Consider the following 21694-nt stretch of genomic DNA (forward strand, 5'->3'; position numbering starts at 1 on the left):
GATTGAATATGTATTTCTTAATTAAGATATGCATATATGTGGCATTATGTTGACTGATCAACATATATGCATCATAAGGTGATCTGTAATTTTAATTATTTATGTATGTTTTTCATCATAAATGAACAATTGCAAATGAGGAAGCTCACTGAATTCAGATCCTAAATTTTAATATTTTGCTGAGAGCTGAGGAAGGATTGGCAATGCTTTTGGAGGAGATTACGGGTTGTATTGTATGCATTCTATCTGACAGGAGTTTGAGGCAATTACAAGATTGTTTTGTATTAGACTGAAGAATGAAGTATCCAAAAGAGGGAATGTTGCAATGTTGGGTAACCTCAATTATCCTCACATCGACTGGTCATGACAATGAGGTAAAATTTCTAGATTCTCTAAATGTCTGCCCTAGAACATTTGGCAATTATTGCTAAAGATAAAATAACGAAGCACATAGAAGGATAAGCCTTGCTGAAGCAGAGCCAACATGTCTTCTGCCTATTTGAGTTCTCTGAGACTGTCAACAAGCATATAGATAGAGGTGATCAGTTTAAATAGTGTACTTGGACTTTCAAAAAGCTTCTAATAAGGTACCTCACCAAATACTCCTGAGTAAGTTTAACAATCATGGACTAGGAAAAGAGATCCTCTTGTGGATCAGTAACGGAAAGTTCTCCTGATGGGGAGATGTAGAAAGTGAAGTCCCCCAAGGATGAGTATTTGGACTTGCAACTTTTCCTCCTGTTAATAATGCAAACAAGTGTAAAGTGGTGCATGTTGGAGCAAAAACTCTTAATTTCACATATATGCCTGTGAGATTTGAACTGGCTACCAGGAGCGAGATCTTGAGGAAGATGTTTTCTTATGCTACTGGAGTGGTGGTGTCTTAATGCCTTAAACATTTGAGCAAGTAAATAAAATGATAAATTGTGCTTGGAGAAAGTACTGTATACATTCTGCAATACGACAATTGCGTTAGGCTTACAACTTACAATTACTGGGGTTCGCTGGATGCCACTCAACTCGGCTTACTCAACTCTAACTTCCCACTTTTCCAGAGAAATAAATCGAGCAACTTTTTCCATCAAACTAGAGCGTTCAAAGAGGCCACTTTCTGCTGGCCCATCAGTATTGAAAACAGACAAATCCAACCTATTCAGCCACATGTTGCTGGGATTACAATAAAGAAAGTAAATACACTCCAAACTTCATATGTAATCCAACCTTAATAAATATAATCATATTAGAATATTTATTCATCAACAATGGATTCCAGAACAAAATGTAACTAGATCGTTCCCGGACTCACATGGGACCAAGATATAAAACACAAAGGACATGATCCTTCCCCTGAGGCACAGCACCTGCATGTGGCTTAGTCATAGGGCACCACAGAGTCCTGCAACCCCACCCACCAACTCTTGGCACATTTGAGCAAGCAATGATGCATGAGACCATTGTGGCAGGTAGGAGCTCTGTGTGTACTTTGCCTTCCCATGCAGCCTCTCTTCTCCCATCCTGTGAGGCATTGTGGTGATGGCACAAGACACAACTGCAGAAAACAAAAACTCATTGCAAGGAGGGCACAAGTCATTGGCACCCAGCTCTATGGCCCACGGTGAAGAAATGGAAGATGGATTGTAGTTGGCAAGAGATCAGAAGGTTGTGAATTAATAAAAAGCAAATAGGGTTAGCGATGGCCAGAGAAGGAATGCGTGGAGAAATAAATGAACGCTGACTGTAGAACAGCAGGACAAAAGAGGGAGCTTGAAGCACAGAGTGCTCCGAGAATGAGTTTCAGTAGCAATCCAGAGAAGGGGTACAGAAACTGAGCAGGTCCCTATCAATCCACATTACTGTTCTAAAATATAACACTTTGTTCCATATGAAAAGATTAGCATCTTTGATGGCAGCAGTAGCTAACCTGCTGTTATTATTGCGAGAACCTTTTAAAAGCCCTTAAAGTTAAATGGAATGGATATAAAATCCAATGACTTGGATCCTGATTTCAGTCAGCGGACTTCCCGCCTCTGTCTCCCCACTCTAGTCACCCATGCCTTCCCAAAATCCATTCCTGGTGGCTACTGTACCCTCCATAATGGCATGGGATACGGTGTAGTGGGCTGTAGAGGAAAGAGGGAATCAGCAAAAAATCAGGGTAACCCTAACCTACTCATGCACTGCCACCTTAGTTTATAATTACAGTGGTATCTCGGGTTAGATACGCTTCAGGTTACAGACTCCACTAACCCAGAAATAGTACCTCGGGTTAAGAACTTTGCTTCAGGATGAGAACAGAAATTGTGCTCCGGTGGCGTGGCAGCAGCAGGAGGCCCCATTAGCTAAAGTGGTACCTTAGGTTAAGAACAGTTTCAGGTTAAGAACGGACCTCCAGAAGAAATTAAGTACTTAACCCGAGGTACCACTATATAAGGAAAAAGACAAACAATCAGAAGTATTTCTTCAGGTAAAGCACAGGTGGGCTGGCATTCATTCCAGTGGTTAGTAGCTGGTGGCCAGTAGCTTAGATTACCTTTGAAAAGGATGATGCATGTATGGATGCAAGATTGATCATGAATTGCGTTAAGTTTGGCCTGCTAAGTAAATACCTTCATTGAGAATGATGCTGTAGGTAGCTATTTCCTGAATAAGCAAGCTTCTCTTCCTATCAGTCTTACATTTATATGACTCTACCCCAAAGCTGTCTCTACTTCATAACGCAGGTGAGCAAACATTCCTCTAGACTGGTTGGTTAGCCTAAAATATATGTAGAATGCTACTATTTCCTGTAAGTGTTCCAACATGACCAATGGTCAGGGGTGATGGGAGCTGTCATCCAACAACATCTGGATGACATAATACTCAGTACACTGGGTTGTACATGTTCTGGATTGTACATAGTTGTTCATTTTGATTAAAATTCTTGTGGCGTAGGAAAACGTCAAAAGTATCTATTGTTTCCCCCATGTGGTTTCCCATTAATCCAATGGGCTCATTCCGTGGGAGGGTAAGTCTGAAGGGAAGTCTGAAGCTGTCCATAGCTATCTTTAGTTTAGATGTGCTTAGCACTTAGCTGTTATAAGTGCCAGCTCAAAAACACAGATTCCTGCTCGTGCAAGTCACCTACTCAAATGAGCATGGTAAGATAACAATACTCAGAAAAATCTTAGGGCCAAACTAGACACTGTGCAATTGCACAAATGAGTTTTAAAAGTTAAAAAGGTGCACGTGTGCTGAAAAACCATTAGTGGGGGGCTTCCATCCTTTGTCAAAGTTCTGGTCCAAATCCAGATTTCCCTTTCACATTGGGGGAAAAATCCCAATAGTGGGAGTGGAAGGTTTCATTCCAGTTCAAATAGCGGCTGCTAGTCATGTAAATATTTATACATATTGGCATTTGGGTAGAATGAATATCTTCTTTGTCTTTGTTACGAATGTTCATGCTAGTTTTATATATTCTGGAAAGCATTCTCGTGATGAAGGAGAGCACTGTCTAGCTTAATAGCTTAAAAGGACAACTCAAATGATCAAGGGCTGGAGGAAAGGTTACACCATTTGAGGCTTTTCGGCTCATGGGGGGGCAGGCGGCAAGACGGGACATGATAAAGGTGCATAACATTATGCACACTTCTTCTTTCTTTCTTTTTTAAGAATAATTTTTTATTAACCGACCAATTACATCAAATCAAACCAAATTACATAAATTTGAAATTACACAGCCAAATTTTAAATTTTTGTTGGGGGTAACCATATTTCAAGTTACGAAGGGATCCAATCAATTTCTTGCTTCTTACTGCTGTTTTAATGCCCACAAATCTAACCTTATGATGTTCACACTACTATCCAGTCCTTTCTTATTGTTTTTCCACATCTCTTGTTATTTTCATAATACGCATAAAACGCTTAATATCCCCACTGGTTCTTTTGTTTGGCAGCTTTTTTTGTACAACATTTCAACACCGTGTGGGACTCTAGATGCTGTTGTTGGAAACAAGGCACCATGTGGAATCCTACCCAACTCTATGCAATGTTGAACGATGATAAAGTACATCTAGGAGTCACCAGTTATTGCTACTGACATTTTCCTTTCAAAACAAGCTGACTGTGTCAGAATGGGTTCAACTGCTACTCTAATATATTATGAAATAATACCTACAACAATTTCCCTGCTCTCATCCAATTAGAGATTGTATCAGGTACTTCAGCATGGAGGAAAAATGCACCCTGGATTTGTTCTAACCCTTTTTAACCAGCTGCTTTAATATAAGGAGGTAATAGAACAGTTTGTAATCCTGCGTGGATATTATTATTTTTATCCAGTAGCCATATCCAGACGTTTTCCATATAACATCACTTCCATACATCAAAACAGTCTTAGCGTCATTAATCTTCACCAATCTGCCTCCTTTCTCAAAACCTCTGAGGAGATTCACTAGGAATGCAGTCTGAAAACAAATCTATTCTTCCTCCCGGCTATAAATCCTTTGGCAAGATGGCGACTCCAAATTAATTGCTGCGCCATTCCCAAAAGCTCTTATTGCTTCTAAGTCTCCATAAAGCATACTTTTGGTTAAAGTTTATCTCCACACAGACCTTAATCATCCTGCTTGGGTCATTTCAACCCACGGTTCTAATGTAAATCACATAGAAGGAAAGTAAAAAAGGTTTCCCCCCCCCATTCAGCCCCGTTGTCAACATACCCCGCCTTTGGTGTATCTTCATCGTAAAATATTCCTGTTTCTCCAGCCCGTCATCTTCTTTCGCAGAGGTCACTTAAATTAGCAGACTTCACTCCCCCTCTTCACTTGAAATATGTGCATTTGCTTCTTTTGTAATTAGTTATTCCAAATTGCTGCAACTAGTGCGCGATCAGAGACAGCGTCCAGGAGAGCCGAGGTCCACACAGGGGCATTCTGCCTAGGGCCCTGACCCCCTTCTTTCAAATTAGTGGGTGATTTATGGGCACAGCAGGCAAGGGCAGTGTTCCCCATTTCCTTGGGGCAACAAGGGAGGCTGCCTACTCCCATAACAGCCTTTTAATTACCCTGTGTGGGTCGGAGAGATGGTATTGTCGGCCATCTTCCAATGCGCCCCCTAGTGGCCCCCTTCTTCTTTCATATTATTAGCACCCAGTCTTAACTAACAAAACTTAATGAGGAAAACTTAAGGACCGACAAAAGGAATTACTTCATGCAATGCCTAGTTGAATTATGAAATTTGCTGCCACAAATTGTAGTAATGGCCACCAGCTTGGTTAACTTTAAAAAGGAGATTAGACAAAATCATGGAGGATAAGACTGACGATAGGTTGTATTCAATGGTGGTTTTCCTGAGCATAGAAAGGGCATCTGGTTTTGATTGATCTCTCCTACCCAGTGGCAGTTTCTGTGTGTCCTGCCCCCAAGAGCTTCTCCTGTGAGTTAGAGAACCCTCTGGAACAGCAAGGAATATGGCACTGAGAAGTGCATTTGGTAAATATAGGGTGCCTTGCCTTAAGCATTTCCACAAGCACAAATTCACCACAAGATATGGGATGGGTGAAGATGTCCATTTTGCTTTCTTTCTGTTTCCCAGTCTTAAGTTCGGTTTTCAACACATCGGTTTGCAATATATATATTTTTTGGGGGGGGGGGGGAGTAATCAGCATTTTAGTGCAAATTTCTCCCAACATACACAATTTTTAATGCAATTTTTGAATTTTATTTTCACTGCCGTATACATTTATATGCACACTTTAAACTAGCATATACATTTCTTGAATTGCAGTGAAAAATGGGGACAATGGCAAAGTTTGAAGGAGTGCGTTTCAGTTTGCATATGGTTTCACAAAGTGCAAATTTGGCAACTTAGCATTTAGATGGGAACTGAATCCAGTTTCTCCCCCACCTCTACACCAGATACGACCCAAGGTATACTAATTGTGATAACTATATGTCACCTGCAGGATCAGAGGCAAGGAAGCGATTGTGGGAGAGTGCTGGTGCACTCGTTCCCTACATTTGGGCACAGAAGTCCAGTGTGATGCAGCAGGGCTCTTGTTATGTTCTTGTGCTTGCAAATGCAGCATGCTCCTTTAAAAGCAAATAGTCTGGCATTCCAGAAGCAGACTTCAATACAATGCCTTATTCTAGGGGGTGTTGACTTAAAGAGTGTCTGGCTAGATGTTTGCTCATTTTCTATAAATATTATTTAAGATCAAGAAAGCAATATAAGATTTTGCTGCTGTGGTTCCAACACAACATATAAAAAGAAATTGAGGGCAGCTTGACATGTGCAGTTTCGGGCAGTGTCAAGTCAGTGCATGCATAAAGGCATCAGCCATCGCTATCTTTCTTAATACGACTCCAGATCCCATATACGGTAAGTAGAAATCAAACCAGCACCTTCAAGAAATGTGCTGTTAAAAATGACTGCAGTTAGACCCTTTGCACATGCACTTGTCTGAGTGGCAAGCAGAATGCCACCCTGAAGAAACAAAACCTTAAAATGATAGATTGGGTGACCCAAAAGACATTGGCCAAGCCTGAGTTCTATTTAAATCAATGGGACTTAAGTTAGTTATGGCCAGCTTGTCCCACTGATTTCAGTGGGATTAAAGTGTGAATAAAATTTTGTTGTTATTTATTAAATTTGTATACTGCCCCTCACCCAAAGATTACAGTGTGCTTCACAACATAAAAACACAAAGTGAGAATACAAAATACATAATAAAAACAAAACAAAACCAGTAATAAAGGTAAAAGACCCCTGACAGTTAAATCCAGTTGCAGACGACTCTGGGGTTCTGGCGCTCATCTCGCTTTACAGGCCGAGGGAGCCGGCATTTGTCCGCAGTTTTTTTGGGTCATGTGGCCAGCATGACTAAGCTGCTTCTGGCACAACAGAACACTGAAACCAGAGCAGTGCACAGAAATGCCGATTACCTTCCCACCTATTTATCTACTTGCACTTTTTGGCATGCTTTTGAACTGCTAGGTTGGCAGGAGCTGGGACAGAGCAACGGGAGCTCACCTTGTCGTGGGGATTTGAACCGCCAACCTTCTGATCGGCAAGCCCTAGGCTCTGTGGTTTAGACCACAGTGCCACCCGTGTCCCAAAACCAATAATACCCCCTCCCAAAAGCACATTTAAAGAGCATAGAAAGTTAATCAGCTGAAGCCAAAGACCTGGTTAAAAGGAAATGTTTTCGCCTGGCTTGAGGGAAATCTCCCTGGGGAGAGAATTTCACAAATGGGGAGCCACCCCAGAAAAGGTCCATTCTCGTGTTGCCATCCTTCTGACCTCTCATGCAGCAGGCACACAAATAAAGTTCCTCTGGCTCCAACCGCACATGTGTCAAACCAGTGGTGCTCACAACAACAGCGAAAGGAAAAGGTATTTATGCTCATCAGCTCAAGGAAGAAGCCTCTCCCCACCCCCTCCCAATGTTTCTCCTCCAACGCTGCTGCAGAAAATAGCTCTCACAGTTCTTGCTTTAAATTAGACTAGATTCAATACAATGGAGCATTTATATGTCAAAAGACTGGAAACGGGTTGTCAAGGTAAAATTCACCGTAAACAGAGACGTTAATTCAGTTGTTGGCATGGCTCTCTGTTATCTTCTCAGTGCCTTCCAAAGGGTATTAACCCTACCTTTTGGCAGCATGGTTATTTATTATACTATATTATTTTTTGCACCTGCTGCTTAGCCCTGATAACAGCTCACACCACGTTTTGATTTGCTGGGCTATTTGAAAAACAAAAGCAAAAAAAAAAGGCCTCAGCAACCTGAGCTGGTTTGATGAGAGCACTTTTCCACAGAGTTTTCCTAAGTATATGGCTTTCTACTGTCAGTTGTGAATATCCCATGGTTTCCAATATTGGAGGAGGAGCAGTATCCCAAGATGAGATGTGACATTAACCAGAACCTGAGCAGCACACAGCAAATGCCCAGCTATAAGCAAGTGTGCAAATTGTGAAGGAAGTGTGAGCAAGCTTTCCCCTCATTCACTCCATATCCTTTGCTCTATTACCCTTAAATGACAATACCATGAGCAAATGCATTAAAGGGAAGTGATGAAAGGGGAAGTCATTGTGGAACAAACGACTTCTCAAGTTCTCTGTAATTCAGGATCATGGTACAATAGGTATATGCAAATCATGGTTAAGGAAAAGAAAACAGTCCAACCAGCCAGCCATCAAAAGGTTTTTCTAGGGATCTCTATGTAGGTAGCAGCAAGTACGGAAAAACAAAGCAATGTAAAACATGGAACTAAAATTGTTTCATGTCGAGGTCAATGGTTGGAACTATCACTTATGCCTTACCCAAAATTGTGGGTAATGCAAAAATAATACTAATAATAAATGCAAAGATACAACTGCTCTAGTTGTCTTTGCATTTATTATTAGTATTATTTTTGCATTTTTTTTTCATTTATACCCCACCTTCCCTTCAAGGAGTTCAAGGTCGTGCACACATTTCCTCTCCACCCCATTTTATCTTCACAATAAGCCTGTGAGGGAGGTAAGGCTGAATTAATCCATCAGAGAAGAGGAGAACGGTGAGACCCATTGTAGCGTGGTAAAGGATATGTAACTAACTTGCCAAATGAAACCCCAAAGAGCGTAGATTTGCAATTACATACCACAGATTTTAAAAAGTCACAGGAACATGAGATGAAGCACAGATTGCCTGCTAGCTGCCCATCTGCAGGTCTTTTCCACCCATTGACACAGATGCCAGGGTGACACGGCTTCAGTTTGTTTATTCTGTATATAAGCATTCCTTGCTGTTGATATTTCAGTCAATATTCCCAGTCATTCAACAGAGAGTTGATGGTGGGAAGGGGCCAAATCTGATGAACAAGTCTGAAGTTAGAATAAACGATTTAGAGGAGCAGACTGCATTGAAAAAATGCTAAATTAAATATACTCAAAAACTGCATGCACACCCACACACCCACATTCTATATTCTCCACAACCAAATGCATCCCCAAATAGGAAGGTAAATCCTACATTTACTAATCTATGTTTGTTATAATGTGGTCATGAAGCTAGAATCAGAACAAGCTCCAGGTGATGAGGCAACAGATTGTCAAAGAGCCCCCTCAAGCTCCATTTTCCACACACACCTAGGACAGCGGGGGGGGGGCATTTTCCCCAAGCCATGTCTGCCCACCATCTGCTGTCAGGTAATTGACAGGTGGGAAGCACCATCCACTTGTAAAAATCACCTGCTGGGGAGCTCTGGATTTGGTCTGCTGGGCTAAGAAGGCTCCCTAGAACATATGAATAAAGAAGAAAATGGAGAGTGGATTGGATTCAGCTTTTAGCTGAAGCCAGCACAAGAACTCTTGCTAATGCAATGGTGATTGTCCCTGTCTTCTGCCCCTGTGTGCCCCTCCAAACCCATTTTGGATGGTTGGGAGGACCACCCCCCCTAGAAAAATGACTTGGAGGGTTAGAGGAGAGTTTGTTCCATAGAGCAAGCAGAAATGCTTGCACTTATAGAATGATCTCCTTGGTTCTATGTTAAATTCCACCCCGTGTTTTCTCTTAACATTACGTAACCACAGCCGGGACAATTGGCTTCCAGGGCAAAGTCTGTAGCCAATTATTCATAGCTACATACCTGCATTTTCCACAAATACATTTGTGCTCAAAGTGATTTACTGGGGGAAACGATTTACTGGAAATAAGCAGTCTACAATAATTGCACATGATTATAACGCACGGCAGAAGTTGTATTATCACTGCAGCATAACACAAAACAACTCAATAATTAGCAGTTCATTTAAAATGCAACAAAAAGTGAGCCTAAAGCTTACCAAAAGGACAAGTGACAACAGTGAGCTTCACGTCCCAAGTAGATCCAAAGCAGGCCCTGCCAACTCCAGCAAAAAAAAAGAATATTTATACCTAGACACAACAGGCCAGAGAAAAACACCAGCTCTCTCAGGAACGCTCCTAGGGCCAAAGGGTGGGGCAAGCCAGGAGGAAACAGCCACAGCCAGATGGCAAGCATGGAGTCAGTCATTCTTTCCTCCTCCCTATGAGTAGCAACACCTGTCTTTCCAAATACTAAGGTACTAGTGCTACTGGCAACTCTACGTACATTCAAATCCCAAGCTGGCAAAGCAGCAAAAAAGAAAGAAAAAAAGGCCAGGAAACGCCAGCAGCTGATCTAGACATCATATCCCTGATTCTTACTGTAAGTGTGTTTTATGTCGCAGATAACTGACCGCATGTACAAAGTGGAAGTGAAGAAAGCAGCGCTCCTGTCTGGGATTCAGCAGGTGCCTGATTGTCAAAATGTACTCTATGCACATGAGACTGGAGCTTTTCAGTACATAGAACAAATTCTTCTAGGGTGACAAGCTCTATCTAGCATATGCTTCTGTAGACGTAGGGTTTGAGCCGTCTGCCATAAACCCACCTCTGATGTGCATTCATACTGCATGTGTTAAATGCCCCAAAGGCATGAGCCACATCTTTACACTACAGTGGTACCCCGGGTTACAGACACTTCATGTTACAGACACTTCAGGTTACAGACTCTGCTAACCCAGAAATAGTACCTCGGGTTAAGAACTTTGCTTCAGGATGAGAACAGAAATTGTGCTCCGGCGGCGCGGCAGCAGCAGGAGGCCCCTTTAGTTAAAGTGGTGCTTCAGGTTAAGAACAGTTTCAGGTTAAGAACAGATCTCCAGAATGAATTAAGTACATAACCAGAGGTACCACTGTATTGGCAAGATTCTCTTGGCCAAGCGGGATAGTAAATTATAACAAAATCCAGCCAAAAAATAATTAAAAGATGGTCATACTGTTGGAAGGAAACTACTTAAGACTGGTGGTGAATTTTTGCATTCCAGTGAATGGTTAATGCAACAATGTCTCCCAACTACTGAGATGTATATATTTGTTATATTTATATTTTGTGCTTCCCAAATAGAGTTCAGAGCAGTGTTTAACAGTAACCCTGTAAGATAAATTAAGTAGAAAGACAGTGGTTGTCCTCTTTCAGGGTTGGATAGCTTAAGCCCCACTGAATATATACTGGATTGTACCCTTAGTGATTTGACTGAGGCCACCCAGAGGGCTTCATAGCTGAACACAGTTTTCCGTGTTACTATGCTGTTTCAGGTTACTGGTGAACAGAAGTGATTTTGCATAAAACAAATTCCATCTTGAACCATTGCATCAAGATTCCTTATATGCAAGAGGGGGCTGGATGAGGCCACTGGACTGAAAGCCCCCTGCATTCCCCACTACACAATCTAAGAAGCTGGTGTATCTATTTTACCTGGTGTACAGAATTTTAGGAAACCTAGTTCTGAAAACTAGGGATTGCTAATAGATGCTGAGGATATCATCAAAGAACATCAGACAACTCTAAAATCCACAGTGCAATTGCACTCTCCAGCTACTATACTTACTTTTAAACACTCAAATTATTTATTGGTTTATCTCAGAAATTATGCCTCACCAATTTGATTTGGGTCACACTGGCCCTCAAGCTGACTTACAAGCAATAAAAGATACATAGATACATATAAAATAATTGAGAGTATGCATGTGTCAGTAGAGTATATGCTTGTAGCAAAATGAAAATATATTTACAATTCACCCAAAGGATGTGTTTCAAATTAATTGAAAAACTGTCAGCCTAGATTATTGGGGGAGGGAACCTCAGAACACCATTGCCACACTTAGAAAGACCCTGCCCCTTCATAAATACTTTGAGGGATGTTTTCACTATAGCTATGCCAAATAATACTAAATATTATAAATATTACAAAGGTTCATTCCTGTGAAGGTTCAAACATATGAACTTTGCATTCAAATGCCAGGGAGATTGTGCTAATGTTTCCTGTCTCCATACAGTCAGATGCTTGTATTTCTCAAAGTTTTCTGAAGTTACACCACAAAGATGAACCAACAGAATTCTGAATCATTTATATGCAGTTGTGCAATAATAATTGTATGTTTTGGTCAAACCCATTACATTATAAAAAAGAGACAATTATGTTGGGTACATAGGATTTTCTAACCACAACATCTTGGCTGATTTTTACACGGTCTTTAGATGACATGAGAGAGCAATTATACTGTATTATAAATTAGTCACTCGCCCACTCAGTTTTATATCAAAGCTGATTTAGGACTCATGCAAATTCAGGGTTGCATCTAACAACAAAAAGGCTTTAAATATAGCTGAATCACTTTAAGAATCATCATATTAATATTTCCTGGCTGGATCTTTGGCTAAGAACATAAGAAAGCAAAGGATACATAACTAGGAACCTGAGCATGTAGAACTGTTGTGGAAAGATTTGTTCTCTTTTGGAGAAGAAATTTTCCCAAACAGAGACTACCATATTTTCATTCCCCACCCCCATCTTTTCCTCTGCCTGCCGAGAAACCAGGTTAATTCAGTTACCAGCAAGTATTGTGGCCTTTCTCCTTTATTTCCCCAAGTCATTGTGACTCAGATAGCTTCTACTGCCCCACATCTCAGGGAATGAAAGGTATGCATTTTATTCAATCTTTCCCTATTCAGAACAGGACCAAAATGTTAGTTGCTAGTATTCACGCTGGTCTGTAGGAAGAAAGCCTCTGGAGAGTTCATCATCTTTCCTGTCCTGTGTTCTTTTGAATTTCCATGTGCTGCAGCTGTAGTAGAATCTGAGGGTGTCTTCTGGCTTCATGATTCAGGGATCATGATGTTAACATTGATTTTTGCTAATAAAACTCCTTTGTTCTAATCTTTTTTATTACTACAGTACAGATAAAGTACTAGCTAGAACCTTGCTCAAGTAACAAAAGTTGAATATTTTCATTAGGATTTCCTCAATACTTACTAACTTCTTTCTATTTTAATTTGTTGGAAGCCACCCATAGTGGCTAGGGCAACCTAGTCAGATGGGTGAGTAATAATAATAATAATAATAATAATAATAATAATAATAATGCTATATGGAACATCACCACACCACCACTTTGCTCAGGATTTCAGAATATGGCACTTGTTTTGAGCAATGTCCTCAGCAGTATGCATAAAAGTCAAGACAAAGTTTCAAGTGAAGCCCTAGACAGCTCCATGTAGCGCTTAGGCTGGAGACTATATGGATGACATCCAATGATGTCCACCTGCTTACACAATGGAAATCAATATGTGCAAATGGATTTCTGGTTGCCCTTATCCCCCCTGTATGCCTTCACGGTCAGCTGCAGAGAGTCCTCCAATACTCCAGAAGAAAAGAGAACAGAGAAGCTTTGCTAGATCTTACTCCAAAAGAGCGGATCGGAGGTGTTTCAGCAGCAGCCATCACCATAACTGTATATATGTGAAGTCGGCATCACTCGTTTTACTCCTTAATTCCTTTTCCTCCAAGAAGCTTGGAAGAAACTGCACAGCATTTTCTCCTTATCCCTTATAGTTCCTTTTGAGACTATATATGATAGTTTTATAAACGTATAGTTGATAGACTTTGAAAGCTTCTTGATCTTTGAATTTAGAATTGCATTCCTGCCATCACATTAAAGTAGATCATTATCACCGTCATCTGTTCCAAATGAAGAAATAAATGCATATTTATTTTAAATTAGGAATCCAGTAGTTGCATCCAATGGAAGATGGCTCTTTTTATATAAAACAGGATAGTTAATTACTCCATTAGTTGACAAGCCATGTTTTCAACTACACTTCCTGTTTAATACACCTGTAACCTAAGCATGCTGCATTCTACATATAGTTTGGGGTTTAATTATGAAAGAATGTCACAACAATACAGTAGTAATATATTATAATACTAAAGAAGTCTGAATTACATTTGTCCAAGTTACATCACCTTTACCTAGATTCTGTTTACAGCTGTTCATTTTTATTTAACTATGTCTTTGCAGGACTACATCCAAATCATTTGTGTCTCATTACAAAACATTTGGGCAATCAGAAGTTCTGGAAAATAGGTAGCTATCTGCATAGGACTGTAGTGACATGATAAAGTTAGATAAAGAAGATAAAGATAAAGAGGCTAGGAAGGTGATTTATCTTCTTTCTTCTTTGGCGATCACTCACAGCCGAGTAAGATTGTCTTCCATGAACATAGTCCAAGTCAGACTAAGTTGGTCAATGTAGCTCAATATTGTCTACATCAACCAGCAGAATCTCTTGGAGATTCAGACAGGAGTCTTTTCCAGCTCTACTAGACAGAATCTAAGACTTTTTGCATGAGCTCTACCACTGTACTGAGTTGTGACCCATCCCCGATATAAATTAATTTATTAGGAGCTCTGGGTAAATTGTTTTCTTATTCCGGTTCAGATAGTTGTGTATACTATGGCTTTTAAATCAGAGCACCAGAGTTGAGCAGGAAATTTTCATTTCAGAGCAACATTACCCACTATATATAAAATATCCAACTTCTTGATACTGAAGTTGAAGCAAATGCTTCAGGAGACAGAGTCCACAGATGAGCAGATTCTGATGTAGAACTTTATTCAGGACCGGCCCACCCATGAGGCAAAAGCAAGGCAACCGCCTCAGGCAGCAGGGTCCACCAGGGCAGCAGATCCAGTTGTCAATCTTTCTTCCCCACTTGTTCCTGTTGTAGGTATTTCTCGACCCCTGGCAAGAAAGGGGGTGCCATTTTGGAGTCCACTTGAGGTGCCAAAATGCCTTAGGTGGGCCCCAGCCTGTTTGTACTTTGCATAGGATTGCAGCTTTAATTGCATTTCTTCTACTCACACAACATGCCCTAGAAGACACATCAGCTCACAACTATCCAGTCTAGAAGAGGCCGTCACATTATTTTTCCTTTGCCCATCTTTGAAGGCACCTTGCAATTATATGTTTCCCATGGCTGAAACATTAACAGATGGTACTCTTCCACTTGAGAACATTATTGTGGTCCTTCAGATGCCACCCTCTTGCCTGCAGGATATCAAAGAGGAAAAATTCTAACCCCACCCAGACACAAATAAGTATTTGTACTAATGCTTTGAGGATGCAGACTGAGCCCATTTCATAGCTGCAGTCAAATGAGACAGATTTGCATAGGGAATGAAATGTGCGCCCCTTAATTTGGAATGGGGTATTTGGGATTTCACAAGCTAAAATGAGGGTACAACTGACATTTTTTGAAATATTGATGCAGTCAAGCAAATATATCCAGACATGATTGAAGTCCATACAACAGAGATCTAAATTAGGTTATATCCATATATGCAGGGAATGAACTATACTTTTTAAAGTATTATCTTCAGCAATGAAGCTATTATTATCACTGTTGACATTTACTGTATGATGTCAACTTCTATGTATCTAATTTGCGTAATGATGTTTACTTTGTGCCTTTAAAAGCTGACCAAATAACACAACTACTTGGAGTTATATATGCTTTCTGAGAACTAGAAATACAATTAACCTTACAATAACCTTTATTTATGTGTGCCTTGATCTAGGGACCTTTGTGGCTTTCCTTGTTCATTTAGAGAAGACAGTTAAATGTTTGCAAAGAAAAAATAACATTGAGCTGACCAGTCAATTGGAATTAATAGGGAAACTCACCTAGACATGTTTTTGTATGTCCATCAGATCGCATATGTTCACAAGACATCACAAATGAAAGCACTCATGGAAATTATCTAATTAATTCCCTAGTTTAAACATTTCTTTTTGAAAAATGTCCTAGCTAATTTTTTAGCTGTCAACTTTTAACCATTTCTTGAAATACTTTTCTACAATATAAGTTAAAAGCCTTTTTTTTAAAATGTAATGAAATGAAATCCAGCTTTCCAAGAGTTTTCCCTGACACAGCTGCTCTTTAGTACTTCAGGGACTTTATATCAAATGGCAATATTTCTTTATTGAAACTAGGCGTTATTGCTTGAAAGACAAAAAGTAGTGTTCCTTTCCGATATGGTATCTTAAGCACAACATATCTCAGAGTTCCTTAGTTCATGATGACATTTTCCTTTTAAAACAGAAAAAGGTTTTTTTTAACCATTACAATAAATCATTTTCCAATTAATTAATACAATTCACCTTCAAACCAAGGAAAGCAAAGAATATGGTTTAACATCACCACCAAAAAGAGATGAAAAATGCTCATTTCTCAACCAATTTGTTCTCAATCACATTATCTTTTGCTCATACTGTGTTATTGCTGTATCCAAGAAAACTTTATAATGTTGAGGAGCAGATAGTTTCACCACCTCTCCACAGACAGGGGGTTGGTGGCCATTCGCATATCATCCACATATCCTTCAAAACAATTCAAAATAATATTTATTGGTTTTATCAGTATTTCATATCCAGTAATGTAGCCCAAAATTTTCCTCCAACAACCTTGATTTTTTTCTATATCCTGTACAAATAATCTGTACCACATCTCCAAAAATTGTCATAGGACAGCTTATATACCTGTTTCAGTTTAGAGGGAATCAGGCACCACGGGTGAAGTCTTAAAATAGTTATGTTTCAAATTTATTGCTATGGCTACTTTACAAATTCTGTCCCCTGTCCACTGGTGTGCGCACACACACACACACACACACGTTTGCAGAGGTCAACAGAGTAGTCAGCTGAATGCAGGAGAGAAAACAAGCAGAAGCAAGCAGAGATATGGTCCCCAGAAAGAGTGGGAGCCATTTCTGCTGCTAAATTTACAGACCCCAGAAAATAGGTCAGAAAATAAGCTATATTTAATTTACAAGTGTATAAGTCTATTCAAGATTTATTCCACTATTATTTTTTGTGATAAAAATTATTTCAGAACTGTACACATTTTAGAGTAGTGCTAAGTTTCCTGCAATATTATCATTTGCAGGGCTTTTTTTCCAGCTGGAACTCAGTTCTGACACCTCAGGTGGGTGCCATTGCCATTACAAGAGAACAAGGGGTGAGTTCCAGCATCTCTTTTTCTAGAAAAACAGTTCTGATCGTTTGGTATTATAATATCACAACATTTCTTTATTGAAATACGTGTGTGTTTTTAAAATGTATGTTAAAAGTGCCTCTTTGCAAGACATAATAGTGCCCTTTTGAATTCACCTCCTTTCCCTCATGAAAATTGATCCTTAAAAAATGTCCCATGCTTTGTGGCTTAGGCAGCTTAGTCCTCAATTGCCTCTACTCATGCTGCATTAAAACCTAGCTTTGTACAATTATGTCACATTTGTTTCCAAAGGTCTTAAGATCACGGCTGTACACAAGAGCAATCCTAAGAGTGCATACCAAAAAATCCTCCTGAGATCACTTGGATTTACTTTATAGGTTGCAGCCTAAAGCCCTTTTAATTCACCCTATCCTCAAAAACAGACAAGTTGAGTTCACAAGGCCTAGCGTTGCATCTGGATATGGAAAAGCAAAACTCATGTTCTTGCTCAGCTATGAAGATGACTGAGTGGTCTCAAGTGCCGCTATCTCAACATAACTTAGCCTCCCTACCTGTAATACTTGGGAAATGGAGGAGAATGGCAATAACATAGTGCCAAACATATCAGAGGCGACTAAAAGCTTGCTAATTTGTGGCCTTCGTTCCAGGTTTTGATGAACCTGAGGATAAAGTAAATTCCAAAGCTGGGGAGCAGTTGTCAAGAAGACCTCTCTGCATACCCTCACTTGACAACCTCTGCACACACAAACACACCCCACCCCCCAGTGGCTTGGGAACGGCTTTTCCGTGGTGTGAATTCGCAGTGCTTGAGCGAAAATTGCAATTATGCAGGCAGGGCAAATCATGTGGGCCTTTACCGCCCCATAAGCCCTTTTCCCAGCAATTTCGGTTGCCGGGAGTGAGTGGGGTAGATACCATAACAACCAGCTGATTGAAATGTATTTCTCCTTGCTGGAGACAAGTTAGATTTCATAGTTGTCTCCCTAGACTCCAGTCTCTAGTTGTTCACAATCTGACTTTTAAACAAATACTATTAGAAAAGTCCACAATGTTCTGATGATTATATTTTGTAGTAGAATGTCCCTATTTTCTGAGGAACATTGGAGGGTATGTTATGCTTATTTCCTCTGATGGTGCATGATCATTGGGCATATTGGGGAATTGTGTTTTCCAGGATTTATAGACCATATGTCACAGCAATTTTTCATACACAATGTGATCTCCTATTTCCTTGTAATCCCTTTCTTTGCATTTTCTTCACAGTACTCTATCTGTCTTCCTTTGTGATCAATTTAAGACTTTGTGGGGAGTAACCATGTGTCTGTGCAATGCTACTTAACAAATGTGCCAACTTTATTATAAAGAAGGTTATTGGTTTTGTGCAGTTATGCTGAAATTCTAAACTAATTGACCATTTTCATTGAAAACAGTTCTTTCCTTTTTTTAAAAAAAATGACTGTTTATCCGAGTGAAAATAAAATGGGGAAACCAGTTACACTACCCTGAGATGAAAGAAAGAAAGAAAGAAAGAAAGAAAGAAAGAAAGAAAGAAAGAAAGAAGCAAGCCTGTGGTTTAGCTTGTAAACAGTGCCTTACAGTGCAATTCCGTGCATGTTTATTTGGAAAGTAAACTGTGTTCAGTGAAGCTTAAGCCTTTGTAGCTATGTTTAGGATTACAACCTTATTTATGTTTACTCCACCATCCTATTAATTAACTCAGATATTAACTTCACTATATTAAATAAGACTTACTTCTAGATAAGTGTTCACACAATCACAGCCAAATTTGCATTTGCAGCTGGTCAAAAGAACAAAAAGAGAATGGGAAATAGAACATCTTCTACCAGATAAAAAAGAGTGACTAACTGCTTCAGTTTTAATCTTTGTTTTCCGCTTTGTATCTGCACACATTGTGTTTTTGTGCTATTCCAAAAAAAAAAAATGTATATCACAGCTGAAGCTATTTTACTCTTTTGCATTTATTTTCTATAACAAGAAGCCTGCATACCTTTCATTATACCACTTGACATAAAACACTTCTTAACCACCAGCACCATTGATAAGAATGCAACTGTGGTTAATAAAAAGAAGGGGTTAGGTTAAAATATTGGCCAGTTAGTTATACCTTAATTTTATGTACTCAGGTTTTCTCTTTGGTACACCAAACAGTGTATTCTAGATTAATCAAGCATTAAAAAAAACCTGCACGTATATGACTGAGGAGTTATTGAACAAGTTAAAGTGCCTATTCAGCATATATAATATGTACCTCAATTTGTGCAGTTTGCCATTACTGAATTGCAAGTAGAAAAGAATATTTTAAATAGCACTACTGTCGTTGATTCATGGTTATTCAAACTAAATGTCAATGAAAGCCAATGGAAAGGAACACACCAATACAGCCAGATGAAAATTCTGAAGATCATAACTTTGTTTATACGCTATTCTTATATTCAGAAACTCAAAGAATGCATGGATTCAACATGGTGACCTACCACTGAAGAAGTGGAATTTGGCTTAAGAAATGAATAATAACTCACCAAGATCGTTGTAAAACCTTGTGTTAATTTGTTGTTGATCAACACAGCACAGGAGTGAGACAATTTCATGATACGAAATTATTAGTAGCCCTGGTTATAATGGCAATTGGGCGATAGGGAACAATCTGGAAACTGGACCCAGAAGCCCAATTGAAGCAGACCAGTGGTTTTGTGAGAACATTACAACATCTCCTTCACCAGATAGGCAATCAATATATTTGTGGATGATCAGCAACAATATTATATTCAACAGGCCTGATTACAATGTCCATACTTCAATGCTAACCCACAAATATAATTTGAAACACTTGAGAAATTAGGAGCAATTCAGCATACAGAAGCTGGCATGCCCACAATTGGGGTGCCAGGTATATACTTGAAAACATATAGAATTGTTTACATTTTATCCCTCTGAACATTAGCCTACTTTACCTTACTAAATCAGGGCTAATAGCACAATAATCATTGTAACTAAAGATATTAGTAGTAGTAGCAGCAGCAGCAGCAGCACTAGTAGAACAACTTTAAACAAAAACAAAATGCCCACTGTCCTGCTGGTTGAGCCAATGAATCCTGCACGTCATTAGGATATTTTAAACCCATTTATTTTAATGGGATTGAGCTGCCCGTGCGTAGCCAAAATCTCTTAATGAAAGCTTTTCAACACCCTTTGATCAAAACATTTTAGTTGCGTTTTTCAAGGCAAGGGTTGGAACATCATCGTTATGCCAGAGATTAGTTCATACTTGTGCACCTCTAGATTTTATCCCTAGTGGCAGAGTTTTTTGTTTAAAAGGAGCTGAGCAGCACGCCGTTCAAAGCCCTTACCTCATTTAGCTGCTGGTTCTGTTGGGGAAATCCTTTAGCTGCAGCAGTGAAAAGACTGATCAGATGTTATGCCAGATGTTAGGTACACATAGGTGGCAGGCTATCACTTCAAAAAACCTCGCAGCAGTGAAGGCAGATGCTTGTGATATGAATTTTAAAACATATTTTAGAATGTTTAGCTGGCCAATTGTGGAATTCCTTAGGTCACTTCCTGTTATTCTGATTGGATCGTCTAAAATAAAACTTTAAAAAACCCCGCAGGGATTGCAAACATTTGCATACAGCCAGCCAACTCACACCTTCCCGCACAAACAAAACAAGTCTAACCAGGTTACACTTCTGTCCCAAGAACAAAAAAGAGCCCTGTTAATGGATGAGGCATTGGTTTCATGTGTGTGTGTGTGTGTGTGTGTGGTGTGTGTGTTTAAGACAATCCCATTTATTTTATTTTATCTTTGCTAAGGACAAGTTATTTCAGGCAGTTAATATAACCTGAAGAAAGAAAAGCAAACTCCAGAAACGTGGCCATCATTTCTGACAGCTCAAACCGGCTTGGGGGTGGGCGGGGGAAATAACCAGAAAATGAACAGTATGGAATAGATTTGCATTAACTGCAAGCTCAAGCAAATGTTCCAGCACTGAAGGATTATCTTTCTCCTCCCTGGTGTTCACTTACCCTCATTGAACTAAGTCATATATTAGAGAGTTTGTCTCTGTGCCTTTCCTTTCCCCATATTATTTCTGTGTACGCACACCGCAAAGGCACGGTAGAAAACAGAACAAAACAAAAACTTGGCACAAAATGAAAACTGCATACCTGCACAAGGAGTGACTGTGGATGTGGCAATCAATGCACAAAGGGGCAGCCAAAGTGTCAGACTTGTGTCGGTGTCCATGGTGCTTTTCATATTCTACCCAGCCTCTGAGAGCCCGTGTGGTGTAGTGGTTAAGAGTGGTAGTCTCGTAATCTGGGGAACCAGGTTCACGTCTCCGCTCCTCCACATGCAGCTGCTGGGTGACCTTGGGCTAGTCACACTTCTCTGAAGTCTCTCAGCCCAACTCACCTGTGGGGGGGGGGAGGGAAAGGAGAATGTTAGCCGCTTTGAGACACCTGAAGGGGAGTGAAAGGCGGGATATCAAATCCAAACTCTGCTATCTGCTCAGAACAGAGACAGTTTGTACATTGCTTTGCCAAGCCCTGGCCATGCAGCACTGGGTCCACGAGAAGCTCCACACAATTGGTACTGTTCAAATGGATTTAGAAGTAGCTGTGCTTTAGACTTTGTACAGAAGAATGCAGTGCCAACTGGCTCCAGGTGAAGGAAACCACATGTGAGCAAACTGTAGCTTTAATTCCTGCACCTTTTTAACCTGACTAGGATGAAGAACAGAGTACCAGAGATAGATGGTATTGACACATTCAGAAAAATGGCTGGTGGTTGGATATA

The 21694-nt window shown here is 39.9% G+C and overlaps 1 protein-coding gene across 1 annotated transcript in view; it reads right to left on the reverse strand.

The window, feature by feature from the left end:
* Positions 1-20303, reverse strand: part of EHF (ETS homologous factor) — a 48408-nt gene extending 28105 nt beyond the window's left edge. Inside the window, exon 1 of the mRNA XM_083753195.1 lies at positions 20247-20303. The gene's annotated coding sequence lies outside the window, so the exon portion shown is untranslated. The remainder of the gene's footprint in view (positions 1-20246) is intronic.
* Positions 20304-21694: the final 1391 nt, after the last annotated feature.

Source organism: Podarcis gaigeae (assembly GCF_964106915.1).
Source record: "Podarcis gaigeae genome assembly, chromosome: 1".
Taxonomy (NCBI): domain Eukaryota; kingdom Metazoa; phylum Chordata; class Lepidosauria; order Squamata; family Lacertidae; genus Podarcis; species Podarcis gaigeae.